This window comes from Bombina bombina, chromosome 2 (genome assembly GCF_027579735.1).
Source record: "Bombina bombina isolate aBomBom1 chromosome 2, aBomBom1.pri, whole genome shotgun sequence".
Taxonomy (NCBI): domain Eukaryota; kingdom Metazoa; phylum Chordata; class Amphibia; order Anura; family Bombinatoridae; genus Bombina; species Bombina bombina.
Window position 1 is genome coordinate 940,936,060 of NC_069500.1, and position 24,010 is coordinate 940,960,069.

Consider the following 24,010-nt stretch of genomic DNA (forward strand, 5'->3'; position numbering starts at 1 on the left):
TTAACAATGTAAGGGGTGTGCAAGGTTGTATGTGTGCGCATTCTGTGATCTGTCCCTTTAAGACTGCATGTGGTGAGAGTTCTCTTTTTAAAGGGTTGTTGTGCCTATCTCTTCAAGACTGTAAGCGTGCAGTGAGCTGTACCTTTAAGCCTGTGTGAACATGGCAAAAGAATTTGGTTCAGACGAATCATACATTACGAATATTAAAAAAAAAAACGTGTTTTTTTTTTTTTTTTATATTTATTGCCCATTATGTTTGGTTTTCATCTTGTTTTAAACAAAACGAATACCGACCATTTGTGGAACTTTTAAATTGGTTTTCATTAAACAAATTCCTTTGCCACAAGTGAAAAAGTTCACTTGTATCGTAAAATACTTACCTTTAGTGTGTTTGAGAGATGCGCTTATCCTGATCCTTCTTCACAGAGTGCGCGCTAATAGGAGGCCTAACGCAGTGGCTCCCAGGGCCTGCACTATAGGACTTTCTACTTTAGTGAGGGCCCTGGTAGCCGCTGCACCAAGCCTCCTATTAGGGCAGCCTGCTCTGTGAAGAAGAGCACTGGATAACCACGACTCTCCAGCGCACTAAAAGTAAGTATTTAAAGGAAGCAAATGAATATGTAATGAATAGCAGTGTTTCGTTAAGAATGTACATGTGTAACAAAGCAAATGTCTCATTATCCAGTAGTGTGTGCCTATATAGGCCTAGTTTCCATTGAGTTGGTAAATCTTGGAAACTGGTAACATACAAAATTCTTCGTAGACTTTAATCGAGATAAATGTTTTTACCAACAGTTTACAAACTTTACCACCTGAATGGAAACTAGGCCATAGTTGGTATCAGGTTTGTATGCATATGTAACTACTTTACACAAGTTAAAGGGACACTGAACCCAATTTTTTTCTTTTGTGATTCAGATAGAGCATGCAATTTTAAGCAACTTTCTAATTGACTCCTATTATCAAATTGTCTTCATTCTCTTGGTATCTTTATTTGAAATGCAAGAATGTAAGTTTAGATGCCGGCCCATTTTTGGTGAACAATCTGGGTTGTTCTTGCTGATTGGTGGATAAATTCACCCACCAATAAACAAGTGCTTTCCATGGTCCTGAACCTAAAAAATAGCTTAAATGCCTTCTTTTTCAAATAAAGAAAGCAAGAGAACGAAGAAAATTGGATAATAGGTGTAAATTAGAAAGTTGCTTAAAATAGCATGCTCTATCTGAATCACGAAAGAAAAAAATTGGGTTCAGTGTCCCTTTAACTTGTGTAAAGTAGTTACATATGCATACAAACCTGCTGAAATGTAACAAATATATAGACTGAGTTTCATACAATGTATCCATGTGCGTGAGCAGAGATCATGTCCAAGTGCTGGCTAGGGAAAGTCTTTGAGGGAAGCAGGGATTTCTTTTATGATTCAACATACAATTTTAGATCATTTTCCAATTTACTTCTATCAAATTTGATTAACTCTCTTGGTATAATTTGTTGAAGGAGCAGCAAAGCACTATTGGGAGCTAGCAGGACATATTGAGTCAGTCAATAGCAAGATGCATATATGGGCAGCCAGCAATTAGCAGCGAGCTCCCAGTAGTGCATTATTGCTCTTGAGCCTACCTAGTTATGCTTTTAAAAAAAGGATTCAAAGGGAACAAACCAAATTAGATAATAGCAGTACACTGGAAAGCTGCTTAAAATGGCATGTTCTATCTGAATCACGAAAGTTTAATTTTGACTTTACAGTCCCTTTAATTCCATAGTTCCTCTGAAATTCTATGTAAATAGAATTAACCCCTTACTAAATTTCAAGAAGCTCAATGAATAGAATTTTGTTTGGATTGGGACAGATCTGCACAAGGACCTAAGTGTGAGGAGGGAGGGGCAAGCAGTAAAAATGAAAATGAAACTTATGTTATTGTTTTGGTTAAAATGAAACTATTTTGATTGTTATTAAGACAATTATTATTTTTCTTTAGCTAAATAAAACTGATTTTTCTCCTTCCAATAAAGTACAGCTGAAAAGTCGATCAAATATTAACGATTAACGTATTAAACTAGAGATAGTTCACCTCCCAATAATTTCATAATTACCTATGTATTTCAAATGGTATGTAACTAAATCAGTCATTTTCTGATATATCTGGAAAAAAAATCTGAAAGCTTATTAAAAAAAATGAAACCTTTATTTAGAAAACCATGATTTAAATTGAGTCTGACTCTAGTGATTTCAATTGTGGTTTAATTTTTTAAATTCAGGATTTAAATGACTTTGATTTTCTTCTTGTCTGGTTATATTGTTATAATGCAGGTTAAATCATCATGCTCTTCATCGGCTGCCTTATCCCCACTCAAGCATATAATTGGCATAGGAAGAATACTTTTCCAACAAGAACAAAGTCAATTATGAACAATTCGGCATCTGTATAGCAGGACACCACAAAGCATCCTGGTTTATATGATGATGTTACACATCCTGAAATTATGCATGAGGAAGGGGTGAGCTAGGCCCGAAACATTGCAGATATTTGTTGACCCATGTTGTAATATTAATAAAGGTCTTTTATTATTGCAAGTGCTGGATGACTTGTTGCTTTACATATGATTTGAGACTTGGTAAGTCTCCTCCGGGCACTCCGTTTACCAAGTGCTGTTCCCATTCCTGGATTGTTTACACATCCTGAAATGAGTCAGTGTTATTACCTCAGTATGTTTAACCTGCTAACTATGGTCATTGTAGTAATCAAGAACAATATATATACATATCATGAGGATTTATTGTTTATGTTTTACTTTTGCTGAAACACTAATGAACGTTTAACAAGTAGGTGCCATTTTATGAGGTAAATAGTCATGTTGCTGCTGCAGTGATAGAAGATTTGAATTTAGCTCTCTGAATCAGTGGAATGTAGGGATTGGGAGGTCACTGCTGGGGATCCACTGCCAGAACCTCTGTAGGCAACAGCGGTGTCCATAGCCTAGTAGACCATAAGTACTGGCCCCATAAAGCTAGCTCAAAGGCGGGCCTAGGAAACAATTACATTACCAGCACACAAAGAGTCTGATATCTTAAAGGGACATAAAACCCAATTTTTTTCCTTTCATGATTCAGATAGAGCACGCACATTTAAACAACTTTCCAGTTTACTTCTATGATCTAATTTGTTTTAATCTCTTGAAATTGTATGTCAAAAGGGATACCTAGGTAGACTCAGAGGCTGCTGATTGGTGGCTGCTCATATATGCCTCTATATATGGCTCTACCATTGCATTCGGCATCCTCCCAGTAGTGCATTGCTGCTTCTACAACAAAGGATACCAAGAGAATTAGGCACATTGCATAATACAAGTGAATTTGAAAGTTATTTAAAATTGTATTCTTTCTCTGAATCATGAAAGAAAATTTTGAATTTCACGTCCCTTTAAACCCTGCTAAGCCCTGAAAAGAGCCGAACAGCATGAGCGGCCACCTACTTCTTCATTCCGATCCTCTCAAATCGCATATCTATACTAGGGTTCCCCCCCACTTAGCCATGTTTTCCTGGACATTTATGAGTTACACATGCTGCAGGGTGTGCAGAAGACAACATGCACTGCACACCTAAACAACACACAAATAGTGACCCTAGAAAACACCATCCATGTTCCTCCCTGAAACATGTGTAACTCATAAGTGTCCAGGAAAGCATGGCTGAGGTGTCAACCCTAATCTAGCCTATGTGTGTCAATTAAAGTGATATAAAACCGTTACAACATTCATTTTAATAAAACATATCTTACTTGCTCGTACATCAACTGCACAGTATGGTAAAACACGCAACATCAAAATATGTGCATTTTATGAGGTTTATTACCTATGTATTCTCCTTTGCTAGCAGACTCCATAGCTTCTGGTAGCAGACCTGCAAAGGGGCTGGGAGCTGTACAGGAAGTGGGCGGTGCTAACAAGTGCACAGAGACTTATTTAAAAAGTACTTTAAAGGGACAGTTTACTCAAATATTTTCTCCCCTTTAATTTGTTCCCAATGATCCACTTTACCTGCTGGAGTGTATTAAATTGTTTACAAGTAGCTCCTTTACCCTTATATTGGCATTTGAAATGGTTAATTTAGCATGTGGTATCCCCACCTATTCTGAAAGTTTGTGGCCGCGCGTACCAGCTATAGATAAGCTTTGTAAACACAGCCAGCAGAAGAAATTACACTCCCAGTGTGATAAAGCAGAGATAAGGTAATAAAATGTTGATTTTCCATTGTTCTCTCAAAGTATTGGTGATTGTTTTAAGGACAGATATAAGATAAAGAAGCAGGTATATGTGCACAATGTGATACAGCAATGAGATCTGATTATACCTACAAGCTCAACCTATTTTATTAGGCTGTGGCTTCAAAACACAAAATCAGAGCTTTAATATACAGAAATAAACCTTAAAAAGCTAATTTTCATACATTTTTTACTCTGCAGTTGGTAAAAAAAAGCAATTGTAAACACATTAAGGGAAAAACTATTTTACAGTATACTGTCCCTTTAAGTTAAAATTAAATAAATATTGTTAAAAGCTTTACATTAGAAAATATATGTATTGCCTTCTGTCTTACAATAGTGGTGTGTGTGTGTAGTGCTCAACTTACAGTTGAGGTGGGCATTTTTTAAAAAAATCACCATATCCAAAAACAGAGAGGGACTGGTACTGGGTAGGGTGGTAATTGTCCCCTGGCCACTATTTATGAACTAAACCTGGGGCAATTGTGAAAACAAAAATGTGTACTGTTTGCTTTTTGTGTGTGTGTCAGCAGCCATGATAGAGAATTGCTGTGGGTATAATGACCCAGCCCACCAACTTCCTGCTAGCACTGCAGACTGTTTCTCAGACAGTTCTACATCTGATATCTTGCACGCCCCTCTTTCCCTCTCCCTTCTCTCTGCCTGAATGCGGTGCTGACAGCCTATAACTTGAGGCAGTTGCCTGGTAGGGTGACCATATTGCCGCTTTAAACAGGGACACATATGAAAATTACATGTGTCAGGGTTCTTATACAAAACATTTATTTAAACAGCCCTGACATATGTATTTTTCATATGTGTCCCTTTTTAAAGCGGCAATATGGTCACCCTAGGTAGGCATTGCATGCAGCTTATTCTACAGGAAATCAATTAATCTCTATTTAAAGGGACACTGTACCCAAAAAAAATTCTTTTGTAATTCAGAAAGAACATGCAATTTTAAGCAACTTTCTAATTTACTCCTATTATCATTTTTCTTTGTTCTCTTGCTATCTTTATTTGATAAAGAAGACATCTAAGCTTGTTTTGGGTTCAGTACTCTGGACAGCACTTTTTATTGGTGCATTAATTTATCCACCAATCAGCAAGGACAACCTAGGTTGTTCACCAAAAATGGGCCGGCATCTAAATTTAGATTTTTGCATTTCAAATAAAGATACCAAGAGAATGAAGAAAATTTGATAAAAGGAGTAAATTAGAAAGTTGCTTAAAATGTCATGCTTAATCTGAATTACGAAGGAAAACATTTGGGTACAGTGTCCCTTTAAGAGGGGCAAGGGGCTGCTAAACTAAGGTAGGATGATCAGACATCTTGTTTTTAATGGGATTGTCCCACTTTTGAATCGCGCCAAAACGTCCTTTTTTTGTTTTTATTTGATATTAGTAGTAGTCATACACACACCTAGTATATTATATAGCACAGGGTTATATACACAAACGATAAAATATACAGCTCTTAGACTTTTAGCATTAGACAGCATGGCATTATATACACAGAACTACAATCTCCAGGACAGCTTGCCTGTGTCAAGTAAATGCCACTTCTGTTCCTGTGTGAGATCTCTTTTGTGTATTGGAATCCAGAGTCAGGATTTGGTTCAAGTTGGGATTCTCTAAGCCCAGATATAGACTTTGGTTTATGTGCAAGGAGGTGTGGATGATGTGGGATTGTGGGGTGACCACGGTTGTCCAGGCCTGGGGTGCTAACCTAGGGTTGCCACCTTGGCTAGATTTTCCTGGACATTTATGAGTTACAGATTTTGTTGGGTGTGCCGCGAGGAACATGAATTGTGCTGTTTGTGATGAGAGTGGGAAGTAATGTCACCAAATGGGGGCGGGGCTTAGGTCCGTTTGTCTGTGTTGCAGTTACTAAGTGAGATCAATACTACCAGATGTATATTTCCATTCTCTGCAATAAAATAGTGGTGTACCCTCTTTGCTGTGTCCTGCATTTCATGACACTGCTCATCATCAGTATTCATGTGAGACGCAATACATTTTCCCCCTGCAGCATGTGTAACTCATAAGTGTCCAGGAAAACATGGCCGAGGTGGCAACAACCATATGCTAAGCACTCATAGCACCACTTGTGTACTGCTGTGTAGCCAGCCGGCCCTGCAGTGTATATGTAGGCTTACCAGAAGTCCCACTTTGACTGGGATTGTCCCTGTTTAGAGGCGCTGTCCCAGTGTCCCACCTGGTTGTTAATTCTGTCCCAGTAGGGTTGCCACCTCCAGGTTTCAGACCTCCTGAAACCTGGACACATTATTCAAAATGACCGGACTGTGAGTCTGTGGCTGTGGCTCTCCAGTATAGTTGGATGCTGGTACTTTGTTCCATACAGCCCAGATAGGGTGTGCGGATCCCGCAGCAGTGTCCGGCGTAGAGCCTGAGAGTGCAGAGTGTTGGCCGTGGTGGAAATAATGAGATGGGGTAATATTTTGCCCTAAATATGGGACAATTATCAAATGGGAAGTGAGTGGCTCAGATGTGCTATTGATTTAGTATTTTTAGTTTAAATATATAGTACTTACAAAATAGTATCTTATACTGCAGTGTCCTATTGGTTAAATATATAGTACATACACAATAGTATCTTATACTACAATGTCCTATTGGTTAAATATATAGTACATACACAATAGTATCATACTACAGTGTCCTATTGGTTAAATATATAGTACATACACAATAGTATCTTATACTACAGTGTCCTATTGGTTAAATATATAGTACATACACAATAGTATCTTATACTACAATGTCCTATTGGTTAAATATATAGTACATACACAATAGTATCATACTACAGTGTCCTATTGGTTAAATATATAGTACATACACAATAGTATATTATACTGCAGTGTCCTATTGGTTAAATATATAGTACATACACAATAGTATCTTATACTACAGTGTCCTATTGGTTAAATATATAGGATACTCACATATACAGAGGGATAATTTTTATTGTAGGTCAACCACAAGCAGTGCAGCTTCCATCGGGTTAAACGTCTCATCATAGTATTCATTTAGTGTCCCACGGTTTACCTTGCTGGTTGCCCACAATCATTTAGCACTTAAGGGGTCATTCTTGCATGAAATTCAAATAAAAATGCTGTAGTAGTCAAACGGTTAAAGCTGCATGTGACATTGTATACATTACAGCATCCAAGAGGTTAACCTTGTACCCATATTTAGTCCAATGTAGTAGCAGCAGCAGCAATCAAGGAGTTAACCGTGTTGGGTATTTACTGCAGTTATGGGTTTGAGACTGCTGTGTACTAATGATTTATATATAGGGAAGTTTTTAATACAATATATAAAGTGTGGAAATTTCCACTTACCCAAGACAGATAAAAATACAGCAGATGAGTAATACTGATTGCACGAATAACAACATTTTCCCCTCTACCCTCTTACTTAAAAGAAAGAAAAAAGTGCAAAAAGAAAATGCTGCAATGTGTTAAATTGCGGTGTTATTGCACTGTTGCTTGTATATAAGGAGTTAAACACATAGATAATATCAACTACAGAACAGCAATGCACTACTGGGAGCTAGCTGAACACATCTGACAAGCCAATGACAAGAGAGAAATGTGCTAGCTCCCAATAGTGCATTGCTGCTTTTTGAGCCTACTTAGTTATGCTTTTTAACAAAGTATACCAATATAACAAAGTAAATTAATTGAAACTCAACATAAAATAACATGGTCTATTTGAACCATGGAGCTTTAGTTTTGACTTTCATGTCAATTTAAAAGGGACAGTTTAGTCAATATTTTACTTTTGTGATTCAGATAGGACATGCAAGTTTTAACAACTTTCCAATTAACTTTTATCATCAAATTTGCTTTCTACGCTTGGTATTCTTTGTTGAAAGCGAAACCTAGGTAGGCTCATATGCTAATTTCTAAGCCCTTGAAGGCCACTGCTTATCTCAGTGCATTTGAAAGTTTTTCACAGCTAGACAGTGTTAGTTCATGTGTGCCATATATATAACATTGTGCTCACTACTGTTATTTATGAGTCAGCACTGATTGGCTACAATGCATGTCTATCAAAAGAACTGAAAAGGGGCAGTCTGCAGAGGCTAATCACAGAGGTAAAAGTATATTAATATAACTGTGTTGGTTATGCAAAACTGGGGAATGGGTAATAAAGGGATTATCTATCTTTGTAAACAATAACAATTCTAGAGTAGACTGTCTCATAGTTATTTATCCTTTGTTTTGCATGTGTTGTCAATGGTGTCTCCCTTTTATTCCCCTCAGACCTGGTTACCCAAAACCACTGGTTTTCAAACCAATCCTCAGGATAACAGGCCACATTTTGAGGATATCTGAACTAAAGCACAGGTGAAATAATCAGCTGATTAGTAATCATGGTTATCGTAACTGCTCTCACCCAAGGTAATCCTGAAAATCTGGCCTGTTAGTGAGGCCTGAGGACAATGGGAATTCAGAGCCGTCGCTAGCACTCACCCACCTTGAGGGCAATCTGGGGGCTCCCACTGACTCCCAGCTCGGCGATCTGGTCTGTATAGTGACAGGCATTGCCGGAGCTTCACGTTTTGCGCGGTGACATCACACACAATTATGTGATGACGTCACCGTGCAACTTTATTTAAAAATTACAATGGACAGTTTAGGGAAATGGGGGCATGCTGCTTAGAAGCCTGTATCTCAGGCATCTAAGTAGCTACAGACCCCCAAGACCTACTGCTGGAAAGGTAATCGCCTAACCTTTCCAGTGGTATAAGTATTCGGGATCTAAAAAAAAAAAAAAAAAATGTAAAAAAAAATATATTTAAAAAAACGGAAACAAAAAAAACCCCTCAAATCCAGCATAGCACCCAGGTGGGAAATTGCTTAGCACTCAAAGGGTTAAACACAATATATTTTTTGTTTTTCAAAAGATAGATAAGGCCTTTACTACCCATTCCCCAGCTTTTCATAACCAACATTGTTATATTAAAGTGAATGTCAATTTTGATGCTAAAGTGCCCGGTTTTTAAAAATTAGATTAAAAACAGGGGCACTTTAATTCATCAAAATTTACATTTCACTCCTGTTGAGAAAAAAACTTACCTTTTAATCTTGACAGCAGCTCCAGCTTTCTCCGATCGTTGCAAGCCATTTCTGACGTCAGAAATGATGGATAGGTCGTCCTCCAATCGCGGCTTCCCCCCCGGGGGAATCAGTGTCTGATTCAATGCTGTGATTGGAGGAAGCCGGATTCCTCATTTTAGACCCAGAAAGAGGCTTTGCGATGGGCGGAGGAAGCTAGAGCTGCTGTGAAGATTAAAAGGTAAGTTTTTTTTCTCAACAGGAGTGAATGTAAATTTTGATGAAAAAAAGTGCCTCTAGGTTTGACTGTTTTTAAGCCCCAGCAGGTTGCCCATTATCTCAGTGTTTTTTATTAGTTTTTTTAAATCTTGCACATCAGCTTAACAGTGCTAGTTCATGTGTGCCAAATAGATAACATTGTGCTCACTCTCGTGGAGAATGCTAGTGGTTATGCAAGAACCAGCACTGATTTGGTTAAAATGCAAGGTTATAAAAAGCACTAAGATAATGGGCAATCTGCAGTGGCTTAGGTACAGGTTATAGCGGTAGAAAGTATATTAATATAACTGTGTTGGTTATGCAAAACTGGGGAATGGGTAATAAACTGATTATCTTTTAAACAACAACTAAAAGACTGTCCCTTTAAAGGGATACTAAACCCAATTTTTTTCTTTCATGATTCAGATAGAGCATACAATTTTAATCAACTTTCTAATTTACTCATATAAATGTTTCTTCATTATCTTGGTATCTTTATTTGAAAAAGCAGGAATCTAAGCTAAGGAGCTGGCCCATTTTTGGTTTAGTACCCTGGATAGCGTTTTCTTATTAGTGGCTACATTTACATCATTACATCAGCAAGCACAATTACATCAGCAAGCACTACCCAGGCGCTGAAAGAAAAATAGGCCGGCTACTAAGCTTAAAGGGACATAAAACCCAAAACTTTTCTTTCATGATTTCAGTTTACTTCTATTATGACATTTGTTTCATTCTCTTGGTATGCTTTGTTGAAGGAGTAGTACTGGTTTCTAACTGAACACAAGGGTGAGCCAATGGCGATCAGTATATATATATATATATATATATATACGCAGCCACCAATCAGCAGCTAGAACCTAGGTTATTTGCTGCTCCTGAGCTTGCCTAGATAAACCTTTCAGCAAAGGATAACAAGAGAAGGCAGCAAATTAAATAATAGAAGTAAATTAGAAATTTGTTTGAAATTGTATGTTCTGTCTAAATCATGAAAGAAAAATTTTGGGTTTCATGTCCCTTTAAGTTCTTGCTTTGCAAATAAAGATAGCAAGTGAACGAAGACAAATTGATATTAGGAGTAAATAAGAAAGTTGCTTAAAATTGCATTCTCTATCTGAATCATGAAAGAAAAAAAATTTGGTTTAGTATCCCTTTAATTAACAAATGCATAATAAAAAGACAATACAAAACAACTTTGAATTTCAAATAAGTAGTAGATTTTTTTCTGACGAATTTCAAAGTTGGTTAACCCCTTAATGACCGACGACGTACGCTATACGTCCTCACAAAAAATACCCTTAACGACCGAGGATGTACGGCATACGACGTCGGTCTTGGAAAGCAGTGGAAGAGATCCTGATCGCTTCCAGCTGCTTTCCGGTTATTGCAGTGATGTCTCGATATCGAGGCATCCTGCAATAACATTTCTTACCCCTCCGATGCAGAGAGAGACACTCTGCGGCCCTCTTTGCACTGGACATCGATGGTGGGTGGGAGCCGGTGTGGGAGGCGGGTGGGCGGCCATCAATGTCTTGGAACAGTATGAGGGGGGTGGGGTTGCCGGTGGCGCGCACAAACGCAGGCGCGTGCACGGGGGGTGGGCTCGTGCATGGGGAGGGAGCGGGTAGGAACGCTACAGTACGGAAAAGTTTACTTGCAAGAAGTGGGAGAGAGGGGGGAGGAAATTGATGAAAATAAAACCTAAGTGATCTGGAAGGGGGTGGGGGTTGTCGTGGGGGGGGGGGAAGCTACACTATGGCAAAAGTAAAAAATTTTTTTTAAAAATCTATCTTTTGGTAAAATGGGTACTGGCAGACAGCTGCCAGTACCCAAGATGGCTCCCAATAAGGTAGAGGGGGAGGGTTAGAGAGCTGTTTGGGGGGGATCAGGGAGGTTGGGGGCTAAGAGGGGACCATTTTAGGTTGAGAACCTAGGTTGCGCTTGCTTATTGGATGACTAAATGCAGGCACCAATGAGCAAGCCCTATCCAAGGTACTGAACAAAAAATAAGCCGGCTCCAAAGCTTTCATTCCTGCCTTTTCAAATTAAGATAGCAAGAGAACGAAGAAAAATTGATATTAGGATTAAATTAGAAAGTTGCATAAAATTGCTTGCTCTATCCGAATCATGAAAGAACAAATTTGGGTTTACTATCCCTTTAAGTTTTCCTTCCCCCTATATTATGTGAGAGCAATCAGCCAATCACAAAATGCATTTACTTATATATAGTGAATTCTCTCAAATGCTCAGTAGGAGTTGATGCCTCAGAAAGTGTGCATATATAAAGATTATATAAAGATATTATATATATATATATATATATATATATATATATATATATATATATATATATATATATACTGTATATAAAGATTGTGCACTTTTAGATAATTAAAGTGAATTGGAAAGTTGTTTAAAATTGTGTGCTTTATTTGAATCTTTAATCTTCTTTTAACCCCCTTGCTACTGGGAACTTCAGAGAAAAACTTGCCCAAAGTACCTGCTATCACTTTGTTTAACTAGAAATAGAGCCTTTTGTTTATTTTTATTTACCTTTGGAAAATATAGGTATTGATCTAGGCCAATTTTGGCATATTTGATGCTACTATTTGGCCACCAAATATGATCATATAAACAAATAGTTAACTTTTTCACAAACTTACGGCTAGATTTAGAGTTTTGTCGGTAACAACCCGAAAAGCTAACGCCGGCTTTTTTCTGGCCGCACCATAAAAATAACTCTGGTATTGAGAGTCCACATAAAGGCTGCGTTAGGCTCCAAAAAAGGAGCGTAGAGCATATTTAACGCAGCTTCAACTCTCGATACCAGAGTTGCTTACGCAAGCGGCCAGCCTCAAAAACGTGCTCGTGCACGATTCCCCCATAGAAAACAATGGGGCTGTTTGAGCTGAAAAAAAACCTAACACCTGCAAAAAAGCCGCGTTCAGCTCCTAACGCAGCCCCATTGTTTGCTATGCGGAAACACTTCCTACGTCTGCACCTAACACCCTAACATGTACCCCGAGTCTAAACACCCCTAGCCTTACACTTATTAACCCCTAATCTGCCGCCCCCGCTATCGCTGACACCTGCATATTATTATTAACCCCTAATCTGCCGCTCCGTAAACCGCCGCTACTTACATTATCCCTATGTACCCCTAATCTGCTGCCCTAACATCGCCGACCCCTATATTATATTTATTAACCCCTAATCTGCCCCCCACAACGTCGCCTCCACCTGCCTACACTTATTAACCCCTAATCTGTCGAGCGGACCTGAGCGCTACTATAATAAAGTTATTAACCCCTAATCCGCCTCACTAACCCTATAATAAATAGTATTAACCCCTAATCTGCCCTCCCTAACATCGCCAACACCTAACTTCAATTATTAACCCCTAATCTGCCGACTGGAGCTCACCGCTATTCTAATAAATGTATTAACCCCTAAAGCTAAGTCTAACCCTAACACTAACACCCCCCTAAGTTAAATATAATTTACATCTAACGAAATTAATTATCTGTTATTAAATAAATTATTCCTATTTAAAGCTAAATACTTACCTGTAAAATAAATCCTAATATAGCTACAACATAAATTATAATTATATTATAGCTATTTTAGGATTAATATTTATTTTACAGGTAACTTTGTAATTATTTTAACCAGGTACAATAGCTATTAAATAGTTAAGAACTATTTAATAGTTACCTAGTTAAAATAATAACAAAATTACCAGTAAAATAAATCCTAACCTAAGTTACAATTAAACCTAACACTACACTATCATTAAATTAATTTAAAAAAATATCTACAATTACCTACAATTAAACCTAACACTACACTATCAATACATTAATTAAATACAATATCTACAAACTACAATGATTTACCTTACCAATAAAATGATTATTTTATTAGGGGGCTTAGAGTAGGTGTAATTAGTTTAAAATTGTTGTAATATTTTTCTTATGTTTGTAAATATTTTTTTATTTTTTGTAACTTAGTTCTTTTTTATTTTTTGTACTTTAGTTAGTTTATTTCATTGTAGTTATTTGTAGGTATTGTATTTAATTTATTTATTGATAGTGAAGTGTTAGGTTTAATTGTAGGTAATTGTAGGTATTTTATTTAATTAATTTATTGATAGTGTAGTGTTAGGTTTAATTGTAACTTAGGTTAGGATTTATTTTACAGGTAAATTTGTAATTATTTTAACTATTTTAGCTATTAAATAGTTCTTAACTATTTAATAGCTATTGTACCTGGTTAAAATAAATACAAAGTTACCTGTAAAATAAATATTAATCCTAAAATAGCTATAATATAATTATAATTTATGTTGTAGCTATATTAGGATTTATTTTACAGGTAAGTATCTAGCTTTAAATAGGAATAATCTATTTAATAAGAGATAATTAATTTCGTTAGATGTAAATTATATTTAACTTAGGGGGGTGTTAGTGTTAGGGTTAGACTTAGCTTTAGGGGTTAATACATTTATTAGAATAGCGGTGAGCTCCAGTCGGCAGATTAGGGGTTAATAATTGAAGTTAGGTGTTGGCGATGTTAGGGAGGGCAGATTAGGGGTTAATACTATTTATTATAGGGTTAGTGAGGCGGATTAGGGGTTAATAACTTTATTATAGTAGCGCTCAGGTCCGCTCGGCAGATTAGGGGTTAATAAGTGGGTTAGACTTAGCTTTAGGGGTTAATACATTTATTAGAATAGCGGCGAGATTCGGTCGGCAGATTAGGGGTTAATAATTGAAGTTAGGTGTCGGCGATGTTAGGGAGGGCAGGTTAGGGGTTAATAAATATAATATAGGGGTCGGCGATGTTAGGGCAGCAGATTAGGGGTACATAGGGATAATGTAGCTGGCGGAGGCGTGCGGACGGCAGATTAGGGGTTAATAAGTGTAGGTAGCTGGTGGCGACGTTGTGGGGGGCAGATTAGGGGTTAATAAATATAATATAGGGGTCGGCAGTGTTAGGGGCAGCAGATTAGGGGTACATAAGGATAACGTAGGTGGCGGTCGGCAGATTAGGGGTTAAAAAAATTTAATCGAGTTGCGGCGATGTGGGGGGACCTCGGTTTAGGGGTACATAGGTAGTTTATGGGTGTTAGTGTACTTTAGAGTACAGTAGTTAAGAGCTTTATGAACCGGCGTTAGCCCAGAAAGCTCTTAACTACTGACTTTTTTCTGCGGCTGGAGTTTTGTCGTTAGAATTCTAACGCTCACTTCAGACACGACTCTAAATACCGGAGTTAGAAAAATCCCATTGAAAAGATAGGATACGCAATTGACGTAAGGGGATCTGCGGTATGGAAAAGTCGCGGCTGAAAAGTGAGCGTTAGACCCTTTTTTGAGTGACTCCAAATACCGGAGGTAGCCTAAAACCTGCCTTAGGAGCCTCTAACGCTGGTTTTCACGGCTACTGCCAAACTCCAAATCTAGGCCTTAGTTTTTTTTTACTGATATTATTTGCATTCCCTTTGTTCAGACATGGCAGACATGCATGGCTTTGCCATTGGTTTTTGCTAATTAGAAGGCTGCTATTTTGTCACACTTCTTACATTTTTGGCAGTGAAGAGGTAAATCACTTAGCTGTTAAGAGTAATATTTACTGTAGTGTAGGGATTACCCTCCCACCCGGCGCTTCCCACCCTCGACCCTACCTAGGGCCCGATCCGATATGCAGCGTCGCCCGCAAATGCCGGCGACGCTGAATTTTGCGCGGGTTTGGTATCCTATATACGGCGTAACCTAGAAGTTACGCTCGTATATTTCTGCCATCGCCCGTAGTTTTTTGGGCCATAGGCAGGTATACCAAACCAGCGCAGTTTGGTATCCAATATACAGCGTAAGGACTTACGTGGCGAAAATTGAGAAATCTTACTCTATTTTCACCTCACCACAAAAAGCAGGCGTAGTAAGCCTTACGCTGTCTATTGGAGCCCCGTAACTCCCTAAACTAGCTACAAAATAAACCTAACACCTAACACATGCGCAATGTCTATCTACCTGTCAACCGCGATCTGCTAAATAAAACCTAACACCTAATGCATGCGCAATGTCTATCTTACTGTCAACTGCGATCTGCTAAATAAAACCTAACACCTAACGCATGCGCAATGTCTATCTACCTGTCAACCGCGATCCCCCGCCGCAATCCCTAATAAAATATTTAACCCCTAAACCGCCGCTCCCGGACCCCGCCACCACTTACATTAACTACCACCTAATGTGATTTCCCTACACCGTCGCCAACTATATTAAACTACCCCCTAAAGTGAGCCCCCTACCCCGCCACCACCTATATTAAATTAATTAACCCCTAATTTAATCCCCCTACCCCGCTGCAACCTATATTAAATTAATGAACCCCTAATTTAATCCCCCTACCCCGCCGCCAGCTATATTAAATTATTTAACCCCTAAAATACTAAACTATCCCTACCACTAAACCTAAGTCTAACCCTACAAATAGCCCTGAAAAGGGCTTTTTGCGTGGCATTACCCCAAAGTAAACTGCTCTATTGCCAGCCCTTAAAAGGGCTTTTTGCGGGGCATGCCCCAAAGAAAACTGCTCTTTTACCAGCCCTTAAAAGGGCTTTTGGCGGGGCTTTGTCACAAAGTAAACTGCTCTTTTGCATCTAATCTAAATCCCCCTACACCACCGCCACCTATAATAAATGTATTAACCCCTAATCTAATCCCCCTACACTGCCGCCACCTATATTAAACACATTAACCCCTATTCTAATCCCCCTACACCGCCGCCAGCTATATTAACTATATTAACCCTAATTATATTAGGGTTAATATAGTTAATATAGTTATTATATTATATATATTAACTATATTAACCCTAATTATATTAGGGTTAATATAGTTAATATTGTTATTATATTATATATATATATTAAGTATAATAACCCTATCTAACTCTAACATCCCTAACTAAACTATTATTAAAATAAATATAATATTAATATTATTAATTAAAATATTTCTATTTAAATCTAAATACTTGCCTATAAAATAAACCCTAAGATAGCTACAATGTAATTAATAATTACAGTGTAGCTATTTTAGGGTTTATATTTATTTTACAGGTAACTTGGTATTTATTTTACCTAGGTACAATAGCTATTAAATAGTTAATAACTATTTAATAGCTACCTAGTTAAAATAATTACCAATTTACCTGTAAAATAAATCCTAACCTAAGTTACAAATACACCTACACTATCAATACATTAAATAAACTACAAATATCTAACTAAAATACAATTAAATAAACTAAACTAAATTACAAAAACAAACAAACACTAAATTACAAAAAATAAAAAAAGATTACAAGATTTTTAAGCTAATTACACCTATTCTAAGCCCCCTAATAAAATAATAAAGCCCCCCAAAATAAAAAAAAATCCCTACCTTATTCTAAATTAAAAAAGTTAGCTCTTTTACCTTACCAGCCCTTAAAAGGGCCTTTTGCGGGGCATGCCCCAAAGTAAACTGCTCTTTTGCCTGAAAAAAAAACAACACAATACCACCCCCCAACATTACAACCCACCACCCACATACCCCTAATCTAACCCAAACCCCCCTTAAATAAACCTAACACTAACCCCTGAAGATCTCCCTACCTTGTATTCACCCAGCCGGGCAGAACTCTTCATCCTATCCGGGCGATGTGTTCAATCAAGCGGCAAAGAAGTCTTCTTCCATTCGTGCGATGTCTTCAAGCAAGCGGCAGAGAGTCTTCTTCCATCCGGCGATGTCTTCAAGCAAAGCGGCATCTTCAATCTTCTTTCTTCGCTCCTCCGCCGCGGGGCATCCATCCGACACGACGACTTCCCGACGAATGAGGTTCCTTTAAATTATGTCATCCAAGATGGCGTCCGTCGAATTCCGATTGGCTAATAGGATTCTATCAGCCAATCGGAATTAAGGTAGAAAAATCTGATTCAAGTTCAATCCGATTGGCTGATTGCATGACATCATTTAAAGGAACCTCATTTGACGGAAAGTCGTCATGCCGGATGGATGCTCCGCGGTGGAGGAGCGAAGAAAGAAGATTGAAGATGCCGCTTTGCTTGAAGACATCACTGGATGGAAGAAGACTCTCTGCCGCTTGCTTGAAGACATCGCTGGATGGAAGAAAACTCTCTGCCGCTTGCTTGAAGACATCGCCGGATGGAAGAAGACTCTCTGCCACTTGATTGAAGACATCGCCCGGATGGAAGAAGACATCTTTGCTGCTTGATTGAAGACATCGCCCGGATCGGATGAAGAGTTCTGCCCGGCTGGGTGAATACAAGATAGGGAGATCTTCAGGGGGGTAGTGTTAGGTTTATTTAAGGGGGGTTTGGGTTAGATTAGGGGTATGTGGGTGGTGGGTTGTAATGTTGGGGGGTGGTATTGTGTTTTTTTTTCAGGCAAAAGAGCAGTTTTCTTTGGGGCATGCCCCGCAAAAGGCCCTTTTAAGGGCTGGTACGGTAAAAGAGCTAACTTTTTTAATTTAGAATAGGGTAGGGAATTTTTTTTTATTTTGGAAGGCTTTATTATTTTATTAGGGGGCTTAGAATAGGTGTAATTAGCTTAAAAATCTTGTAATCTTTTTTTTATTTTTTGTAATTTAGTGTTTTTTTTTTGTAATTTAGTTTAGTTTATTTAATTGTATTTTAGTTTAGATATTTGTAGTTTATTTAATTTATTGATAGTGTAGGTGTATTTGTAACTTAGGTTAGGATTTATTTTACAGGTAAATTGGTAATTATTTTAACTAGGTAGCTATTAAATAGTTATTAACTATTTAATAGCTATTGTACCTAGTTAAAATAAATACCAAGTTACCTGTAAAATAAATATAAACCCTAAAATAGCTACAATGTAATTATTAATTACATTGTAGCTATCTTAGTGTTTATTTTATAGGTAAGTATTTAGATTTAAATAGGAATATTTTCATTAATAATATTAATATTAGATTTATTTTAATAAGAGTTTAGTTAGGGATGTTAGAGTTAGATAGGGTTATTATACTTAATATATATATAATATAATAACGATATTAACTATATTAACCCTAATATAATTAGGGTTAATATAGTTAATATATATAATATAATAACTATATTAACCCTAATATAATTAGGGTTAATATAGTTAATATAGCTGGCGGCAGTGTAGGGGGATTAGATTAGGGGTTAATACATTTATTATAGGTGGCGGTGGTGTAGGGGGATTTAGATTAGATGCAAAAGAGCAGTTTTCTTTGGGGCATGCCCCGCAAAAAGCCCTTTTAAGGGCTGGAAATAGAGCAGTTTACTTTGGGGAAATGCCACGCAAAAAGCCCTTTTCAGGGTTATTTGTAGGGTTAGACTTAGGTTTAGTGGTAGGGATAGTTTAGTATTTTAGGGGTTAAATAATTTAATATAGCTGGCGGCGGGGTAGGGGGATTAGATTAGGGGTTAATTAATTTAATATAGGTGCGGCGGGGTAGGGGGATTAGATTAGGGGTTAAATAATTTAATATAGGTGGCGGTGGGGTAGGGGGATTAAATTAGGGGTTAATAATTTTAAAATAGATGGCGGCGGGGTAGGGGCTCACTTTAGGGGGTTGGTAAGGTAGATGGCGGCGGGGTAGGGGCTCACATTAGGGGGTTATAGATTTAATATAGCTGGTGGCGGGGTCCGGGAGCGGCGGTTTAGGGGTTAATAACTTTATTAGGTGGCGGCCGGGTCCGGGAGCGGCGGTTTAGGGGTTAATACATTTTTTATTGTTAGGGTAGTGAGGGCTGATAGCGGATAGAGGGTTAGACGTGTCGGGCTATGTTTAGGAGGCGTGTTAGACAGTACGGGTGATTTCATACTTTAGTCAGGTTTTGTAGGCGCCGGCAGTTTCTAAAGTGCCGTAAGTCACTGGCGACTCCAGAAATTTGTACTTACGCAGATTTCTGGACATCGCTGGTTTATCAGACTTATGGCACTTTAGCATCTGACGGCGCCGTATATAGGATAGCTCGAGTTGCGAGCTGAAACTGTGGGCGGCGGGGGTTCCCTCGCTTGCGCCGCAAACTACGCTGCATATCGGATTGCGCCCCTGGTCCTTCGCAAACAGCTTTTTACCCACCATCTAAGGTAATGGCAGTCAGTCTGCCACTATGCAGTTTAGTTTTTTTTTTTTTTTTTAAATATGTATTTATTTATTTTTATTTTCTGCAGTGTAGGGATCCTTTCTCACCCTTACAACTCCCTCTACCCCCCCCCCATCCCTTTTCCATGTAATTTGGCTCTTAAAATTTCTTAGAACGGAAAAAGCACCCTGTTGACTTATTAAAGCTAACCCTGCTACATCATGTTTCCCTCATATGCTTTAACAGGTACCAATTGAAAAACAATTCACTTTATGCTAACTTAATGAGCATTGTTGTCTGCAGATTAAACCTAAGATTGGCTCCTCCATATGAGGCAAGTGGTAGGTGAAGTTTGTATTTTGAAAAACAATTACAGCAAACAACATGTAAAATTCTTTTAAAATTCTTATGATATTACTTTTATATTATTTGATAGTAAGACAACTGAAACATCTTTTTATCCCTTTACTGCATTAACCCCTTAGCCCCCTAACCTCAATTAATACTAACATAATACTAACAGTAGCCACACCCAGTATAAGTAAAGGGACATGACACCAAACATTTTTCTTTCCTGATTCAGATAGAGCATATCATTTTAAACACCTTTCCAATTTACTTATCACATTTGCTTGGTTCTCTTTGTGCATTTTAATGAAAAGCATACTTACGTAGGCTCAGGAGAGCTAACTGCTGATTGCTAACTGCACATATATGCCTCTTGTCATTGGCTTACCATTGTGTTCAGTTAGCTCCCAATAGTGAATATATGCTTTATCTAAATCATGCAAGAAAATGTCCCTTTAACCTTTACCAGATATCTTAAAGTGTTTCCTGCGTTAAAATATTTAAGGTATCTCCTCATAACTACATTGCCCATCACAACTAGGGTTGACACCTCGGCCATCTTTTCCTGGACACTTATGAGTTACACATGCTGCAGGGTGTGCAGAGGGGACCATGAATTGCACCCCTGCTCAGCACACAATTAGTGATCCTGGACAGCACTATTTATGTTCTTCCCTGCATACCCTGCAGCATACCCTGCAGCATGTGCAACTCATAAGTGTCCAGGAATACATGGCTGAGGTGGCAACCCTAATCACAACCCTTTAAGTGTTAAACCCTCTGCTGGGGGTGGTTGCTATTGGTGTTAATTACAGTTAGGTGACTATAGAGTTAATGAAGATAAGGTTTAATTATGGTGGTTCTTTCAGTTAAGGAGTTATTTGTGGTAAGGGGTTAATTGCAGTGGGAGTCCTATTAGTCTATTAGTTAACTGTCAGTTCTAACAGTTATGAGGTTAATGCAGTTAGGGTTAATTGCTGATGTGTGTCTAACTGGTATCTTTTAAAGGGATAGTAAACCCATTTTTTCTTTCTTTCATGATTCAAATAGAGCATGCAATTTTAAGCAACTTTCTAATTTAATCTTATTATCAAATTTTCTTCATTCTCTTGCTATCTTTATTTGAAAAGCAATAATGTGAAGCTTAGGGCTTAGGAATCCGCCCATTTTAGGTTCAGCACCTGGGTTGCACTTGCTGATTGGTGGATAAATGTAGCCACCAATCAGCAAGCACTATCCAGGGTTCTGAACCAAAAATGGGCTGGCTCCTTAGCTTAGATTCCTGCTTTTTTAAATAAAGATAGCAAGAGAACAAAGAAAATTAACAATATGAGTAAATTAGAAAGTTGCTTACATTTGCATGCAATACCTGAATCATGAAATAAACATTTGGGTTAGCATTCCTTTAAGTGCAGTTAAGGTCCCATAGGGCTTGCAGTTAGGTATAAGAGTAGTGTTAGTCTGGGGTTTGTGATTAGATTTATTTGCAGTAAAAGGGGCCCCCCTTTTGTTAGACAGTATGGACCCCATGTATTAAAAAACGTACAAATAATTGCTTGGAAAGTCAAGCCACGTGTCAATCACCCCGGTTGCACCTGGCCAGGATGAAGAAACATGAAACCCCCCCAAAAATCTTTCATGATTCAGATAGAATATGCAATTATTAACAACTTTCTATGTATGTAGCTCTTGTGATTGGCTTACTGGTGTGTTCAGTTAGTTCTAGGGTTGCCACCACAGCCACGTTTTCCCTGACACTTATGAGTTACACATGCTGCAGGGTGTGCAGGGAGCAATATGAATAGAGTTGTCCAGCATGTGCAACTCATTAGTGTCTAGGTGACAACCCAAGTTAGATCCCAGAAGTGCATGGCTGCTACTTCAAGAAAGGATACCAAGAGAATAAAGCAAATTGATAATAGAACTAAATTGGAAAGTTGTTTAGAAACATATGCTCTATCTGAATCACAAAAGAACATTTTTGTGTTTCATGTTTTATTAACTAGAGTTTCTGGACCACTCAGGCACCAAAGCTGCATCTGCAGTTTCGTAAATGGAGTCCAAGAATATCACCTATGTATAATAGGAACCAAGGTGATAGCAAGTTTGGTGATAAACTACAAGATAAAATCAAAAGGGTGCCTCATGTTGTAGACTGTGTGATTTATGAAACAAATAATAAAATCCCAAATGGGTCACTCACAACAAGTAAGGTGGCCCTGTATAGGTGGATAGTGCAGCCACCATCTAGCTGATGTTCCCAGTAACAACCTCCATGGGAATTGCTCCTAAGGCACAGCTGTTTGACAACAGCTATGAGATTGTGACACATTTGCAGTGTACTGTTTGTGGAAAGTGGCTGCTGGGTTTTTGCTGATTGCCTGTGGCCAGATTTTGGAGACTCTCGTACTATACTGTCCTCATTAACTGATAACTAGACAGTTAACAAACCAGACAGAAATAGCTTTGTGTTTATTCCAAACTGATTTTACTTCTGAATAGTTATTTTTGTAAAACTGCAATACAATAAGAAAAGTTGAAATTACAACATGTAGTTACACGTGGTGCTTGCAATACATACAATAATACATGTTTCTAACACAGAGAGTTTACATTTAATCCTTACAGCAAATAGCAATGCAATTCAAATGTACAATGAACTCTTAGCAAAAAACAAATAACTTACAGGCATATGTATGTTTAGAGGCAAATGTTCAAGAGCTGATTTCCATGCTTCTTGAAGCTAAGTTGGCTGCTGAGAAACTGAAAGTAACTTTTCATTAACAAACTTTATTAAAGGGTTAGAAATCTTTTGTATTTTGCAACTATAAACATTACACCATTAGAAAGTTTAAGTAACTACCAATAAAATGCACTTACTGTTTTCTAAAAACGAAGCTTGAAAATAAATAAAAATGTTGTTTTTATTTCAGCAAAAAACGGCTTAATTGACTGCCCCTATTTGAAGGCAGGATTCACTGATTACACATTCAATTATTTCTGCCAATCGCGCTGCAGCACTGAGATAGTTATTTGAATATTCATTAAAAGTGTCTCTTCCAAATTTGCATGCACACTTGCGCAGTATAAACTTAGGGCAATTGCAAATTGCAAGCATAATGAAGAGTTAATTGCCCATACTCCATGTTTACATGTGCATCTAGTAAATGAGAAAGCTGCCGTTACACACAGCCTTTGTTTTTTTCCCTGCTGACATTATTTAACTTAATTTATGTTGAAAAGCCATATAAGCACTGCCGTTACACACAGCCTTTGTTTTTATTTCCCTGCTGTCATTAACTTAATTTATGTTGAAAAGCCATATAAACACTGCCGTTACACACAGCTAGGGTTGCCACCTTTTGCCCAGAAAATTCCTGGACACTTTTTTAAGTGGGCATGGAGGGGGTGTGGCTTGGGGTGTGGTTTGGGCGTGGCTTGGGGCGTGGCTTCTCGCAGCCTCAAATTCTTTCAGAAATCAATATATATTATATATATATATAATATGTATACTGTATATATATATATATTTATATATATATATATATATATATACTGTATATATATAATATATATACTGTATATATATATATATAAAGGGAGTGCAGAATTATTAGGCAAATTAGTATTTTGACCACATCATCCTCTTTATGCATGTTGTCTTACTCCAAGCTGTATAGGCTCGAAAGCCTACTACCAATTAAGCATATTAGGTGATGTGCATCTCTGTAATGAGAAGGGGTGTGGTCTAATGACATCAACACCCTATATCAGGTGTGCATAATTATTAGGCAACTTCCTTTCCTTTGGCAAAATGGGTCAAAAGAAGGACTTGACAGGCTCAGAAAAGTAAAAAATAGTGAGATATCTTGCAGAGGGATGCAGAACTCTTAAAAT